Raw genomic sequence first — 6,000 nt, 5'->3', positions numbered from 1 at the left:
ACTTATTATCCAACCAATGAAGCTTGGGAAGTTCTCCCACGCCAACCACAAGATATAGTTTGTCTTTCTTTCTTTCTTTCTTTCTTTTTCTTTTTCTTTTAAAAATAAATAAATAAATATTTTGACTGCTACTAAAGAGTTAAGATCCATTTTTGGGGGTACGACAAACGCTACCCGACAAACGGAGAATCTAATCCAATTATAGAAGTTCTATGTTCCTTCTGGATTCCCTTTCACATGAGCTAGATGGCCTATAAATGGGTTGTGTCGGGTGGCTTTGCAATCGAAGTAGGATTTATTTAGCACTTCTCATTTCCAAGTTGTTTTCGTCTTAAATTATGTTTTCTTTTTCTCCTCATAATTAATTACTCTTCGTACATTTCTTATTTCTTGTATATGCGTGGGTGAATATTCGTCAGTTAAAATATTAAAAAAATAAAAATATCTTTATTCTAGTTTTTAAATATTTTTCTTAGTTAATAATAATTTAAGTAATTTTGTTCCAAATTATAGTTTATCTCTAGGTAATTTTGTTCAAATTTAACTTACCTCGTATATTTCAAACTTAAGCATTTAATCACTAAAGAAATTTAAAAAAAATACTACTAAATGATTAAACTAGCGAATTATTAAATATTAACATAATGAGATTTTTTTTTGCATATCACTTTAAAGATATATATATATATATATATCCCAAGAGCTCAATTTTATTATTACTAAAACTTAGAGCTTTTGGTTTATGCCCCCCCTAAAAGTAAAATCCTTTTTTTTTCAGCTATATTCGAGGCAAAAAAAAAATGACATTCTAATTTACTAAAATATCCCTAAGATTGGCTTTTTCTTTCCTAAAATAAGAGATGCTATTTTGCAATTCTACCTTAAAAAGAGTCATTTTTACGAGCACGTCAAGCAGAGGAGTTATTCTCACTAAGAACAAAAGATAGGGTCTGATATGCAAAAAAAAACACAGTGAAAATTAATGCGAATAAACCCAAGAATCTCAGATTTCAAAAACTAAAAGTCATTTTTACATTTTACACCCCCCAGCCGACAGGAGTGCGGAGTTGGATTTCTGACCCTGGGGCTATGGCTCATCATTCATCACCTTTCGGCTGCGGATAATAATTTAAAAAAAGAAGCTTCCAGATCGAACCGCAGCGATGCTTCTTCGAAAGTTCAAACTCGCCACCAATCCGACGAAGAAGCTTGCGGGAAGAACAAAAGGAGAATAATGGACGACATGCATCTATTACATAAAGCTGACCTCCGAATGGAATTACCGTAGGCCTCAGGGTGTTCCTTGTAATAAATTCTTTCCCATAGAAATAAAAGATAAAAATGTTATATAAGTGGCTTATACGTGGTAGTGTATGGATAAAAAAAAAAGTAATGATTGAAAATCAAAAGAGAAGGGTATTTGAGATATTTTTGATTGTTAAGGGGTCTATGTGTTAAAAAAAAGTTTACAGGATGTACATAAAAAATGGTAATAGCTTTAATACTTAATTCTCTCTCTTCTCATCTTTATCTTTGGTATAATATTTATTGAAACTTAATTAGTGACGATCTTCTACCGAGATATACCATAAAATCAGAAACAAGAAACCCCGTTAGAGTAAATAGACCATCAATCAGTTCTAACAAAACAACCACCCTAATGATTAAACATCAGTTCACCAATAGAACATAATCTCAACTACTAACAAAACAAGATAAGCCAAAAGGTCTATCAAATATTAGTCTAATCCTAATTACTAACAGCAAATCACATGTCCAAATATTTCATAAAACAATAGACAAAATAAGATTTTTTAGACTGAAAATATTGAAGGCATAGAGCACCACCATAAAACAAAAGACATAATATTTTTATATTTATAAATTATTATTTTATTTTTTAAAAAACATTATTTAAATCAACTATCATTTTAATCGGTCTCTCTTCTCCTCGTACATCTATTATAAATAATATTTTAGTAATTTAGTATAAAAATTATAATAGCTATACTAATATTGATTTTATTCTATAAGTGAACGAGACCTTTAATGCTGATACCAAACCTTAGCGGTTAGGGTTTCGGATTTAGTTAAAAATAACAAATTTATGGGGTTTATATCGTAGAGAATCTGTATTATAGGGTGCTGAATGAAAAATAGTATAAGATCCATAGTCAATCTGATCACTAAAAATGATAGTTGGAAGATGTGTGTGATTGCCCAGCAAGAGTGACTTTCCAGCAAAGAAAGGGATATTTGAAAGTATATAATTGAAGGAAATAACAATTTCTTACATAAATAAACTTCTAATGATGTTAGAAGAAGATTCTTGACATCTCGTTTCATTACAGAATGATATATTTCCCAAATAAATTTATTAACTCAAGAACAAAAGAGAATATAGCCATTAATCATCACACAGCATGAATCATGAATACATACATCTTAAACAAAATTTAATTTATTTATCGTATTTCTACGAGAGAATGAATAAAATCCTTTGAAAGCACCCAGCAAAATAACTAAACTAATAATATATAAATAGCCATGTTTTGTCTCAGTGAGAGATCATCTGCAACCAAATCTCGCTTAAAATTTTCATTAAAAATTATTACTAGTGACAGATAGAGATATAATGGCAAGTTGGATCCGTATTATCTTTCTAAACCATAGATATTATATGAGATAAACTCAGACATCTTCAAATAGGAAATAAAACATAAACAGGTTCTAAGCATAAGCCTTCTGTGCGCCTGCAGCAATGCTGATGTCAATGTTGTTAAAAATTGGCTCAAATTCAGTTTTAACAAAAATTTAGCATGTATCAGCATTTCTGTGTCGTGTGTTCGAACGCGGGCTTTAGACAGAGAGCAGTCTGTGATGCAGGCGTTCGAACGATCCCAACAGCATTCGAATGCGAGCCAACTCGAGAGCAGACTTTCTGCAGACGTTCGAATAGCCTCAGTCGCGTTCGAACGCGGACCAACCCGAGAGCAGTTGTTTCTGCAGGCGTTCGAACGACACCCTCCTGCATTTGAATGCCCCTTTGGTTCTATTGTATTGACATTGAGCGTGTCTGAACGCACCCCCGAGGTTGTTCGAACACATGGAAAATTCTCAAATCTGAACCTGACTATAAATACTAAAGTGAGTTTTTTAGGATTAGTTATTGGATTAACAATTATGAGGATTGAGCCACTATTGTATTGAGAGTGATTAGAGTTGTTAAACTCTTTATAAGTGAGGGATTTGTATAGTGAAGAAGATTGCTCTGCCCATGGACGTAAGCACATCATCGAACCACGTATATCTTATCTCTCTCTATTGTCTCCATTGTTTCCATTGTTAGTGTTTTGACTACATTAGAGTATAATTCGTGATTAGAATTTGCTTAGAGCTTTTCTATCACCATTAACATCTCTTTGGAGTTTTTTCAAGCATTGCATTGTGTTTCCTTCCACTATTCCCACTTGAGATATTTAGGGGTGAAGGTCTTGCTTCCGCTTCCTTCACCCATTTGGTACTTTTTGCACAACAAATGTAATCCCTATATACGATATTGATCACCATCAATGATTGAAGTTAAAATTGGCTGGTTTTGAAGAACTCCAGAAACAGCAGCCTGTCAGCATGTCAAAATGAATTGAGAGACTTTATACCAACTTGAGCAGGATCGAGGAGTCGTTCAGAAATACTTTCCCTGTAAAAATTCTCCAAGTATGAATGGATAATATAATATCCAGTCACAATGCATTAATAAAGTCAGTTGAAATTCACAAGAGGAAGCAATAAAGACTGGTAAAGGGGGAAAAAAAAGAAGATCTGGGAGAATGATAAAATGAATTAATGGTTTCTAACCTCTTGGGTAATCCCAGATTTAGGACTAGCAACATCTACAGGCAACCTGCAATAGAAAAGAAAATGCCTATTAGCAGAAAGCAAGATAATATTAGTCGCAAGAAAGAGGTATAAACTTACATTAAATCAGAAAATTAAAAGACCTTACTGTAATTAAACGATTCATAGAAATAAGACCCTTTAACACTCCATATATGTAGTAGCACTTGCAGCTCAAAGGTAAGAATGGTTATATCAAGACTTCCATAAGCAGGCCAATAGATAGCCATAGGAGTTTGATAAAAAGAAAATGGACGACTGAAAAAGGCTTGTGATCGCGCTCACATTCAACATTAGAATTATTTTCACATTGCAAATTATCAAGCAAAAGTATAGTATGTATTTGAAAGCTGAGAGAGTAACAAAGGAATTCATATTATCGCTAAATGTGTAGCTTATTTCTCAAATATCCATGGCCAAAAGTGGCTCAGAAGAGGTCAAAACCCCCAAAAAGTTTATATCCCTAGAATATATTTACAAGCAGAATCTCTCTTTCTCTTTCTCTTTCTCTTTCTCTTTTCTTTTCTCCCTATAAGAACCGAGTTTTGCTTCCGTTCCTCCTCCATCTTTGTTCAAAGTTCAAACCCATCAAGTCCTCTTGTACTGCCTACAAACATGAAAGAAAGATATCAATATTGCCACCTTTTCCTATCAGTTTTAACTTCTTAAGCATGCTCAATTCTCCGAAAGGTATTAGAACATTTCCATTATGAAAATAACAATTACATTGTTTTGGATGTGTCAATAAGCCCAATTCCTTCAGTGCCACCCTCTCGAGAAGAGAGCAAAGAGGACCAAAGACATTAGATTGCACGAAATGCTCCGCATTCGAACAGAACAGAGAAGGACAGAGATTCAAAACTTGAAGAGACATCAACGTGAGAGCTAGAAGAGATCACGGTGAGGGGTCGGCGATCACTAGAACCTTGTTTTCACGAGATCGGAAGCCATGCTGCGTACATTTCTTAGCTTCCAAATAATCTAGGCATTGGTAGCCAAAACAACTAGAACCTTGTTTTCACTAATACAATGAACCCATCTAGTGGTGATCCAATCTAGGCCCAAGAGCTGATGGCACCCCTCCTTCCACCACCGAAGGAAGCCTGACAAGGTTTCAAACCTCTAGCTAGAGGTCATCACCAGGCGAGTCAGGCCCACTGGGCTGGGCACTTTGTTCGTTAGCAGTTGCTTGCTAGTGGATTAGGCCGGGCTGGGTTTGGGCTAGCTAGAATAGTCTAGCTCGTTACTACACATTGGCTTGTGAGAAACGGGCTTAAGTTGCGCGAGCTAGACTAGGTTGGGCTTAATAAGCAGGTCAGGTGAGATGCTGAATGAAACATCCTCATTCTTCCATGGCTCCAATTATGTCTTGTCTCTGGATTATCGACCACCAAGACTAAGAAGCGAAATAGGATGGGTGAGGATAAAAGTGGAGTCTACATGGTTGTAATTTGTCAATGATCAGAGGTTGCACCAACAACTAGCGTTTAGGGCTGACCATCATTGGTGGACTTAAAAAATATTAAAAAGGAGTAGAGAGAGTGTGAGAGAAAATACGAATTGATTAGAGATTAGGGAGTACTCCGAGAATTGGATCCCATCCGAGATAAGTAATACGCCAAGGAGAGAAGACGACTATCTTGTTAATCTAAATTTGGCGAAGTCCTCACTAACAATATTCTTTAAAAGTAACAACCCCTTCCTTGGCGCATTACTTACTCATCTCATTAAATATTTCTTAGCGCATTACTTACTTATCTCATTGAAAATCATCAAACTCTTGTGGCTAATTTGAATATCATTAATGTCTCTTTAACTTATCTGGAGACTAATACTATTGATAGATAGTATAGTATAACAAATATCTTCACTAATTAATTTTTTGGGTTAGCTGTGCCCCTCATAATTGTATATCCTTTTTTTTTATTATTCAAGGGTCCGAAGGCTAGATATAGATTAGACAAATTAATAATCAACCATATCTAAATACAGAGATATTTAAGTCTCACTAAGCTTTAGCTAACATACCAAGTTGTCTTATCTAGACTTTAAGTCGTGTGAACTGTCGAGCTATTGCTCCGAATTAAACTTTGCTGAGATATC

Source organism: Typha angustifolia, chromosome 1 (genome assembly GCF_048772165.1).
Source record: "Typha angustifolia cultivar Huaian chromosome 1, ASM4877216v1, whole genome shotgun sequence".
In the NCBI taxonomy this organism is placed as follows: domain Eukaryota; kingdom Viridiplantae; phylum Streptophyta; class Magnoliopsida; order Poales; family Typhaceae; genus Typha; species Typha angustifolia.
The sequence above is the reverse complement of the archived record's forward strand: the minus strand, read 5'-3'. Positions refer to the sequence as shown.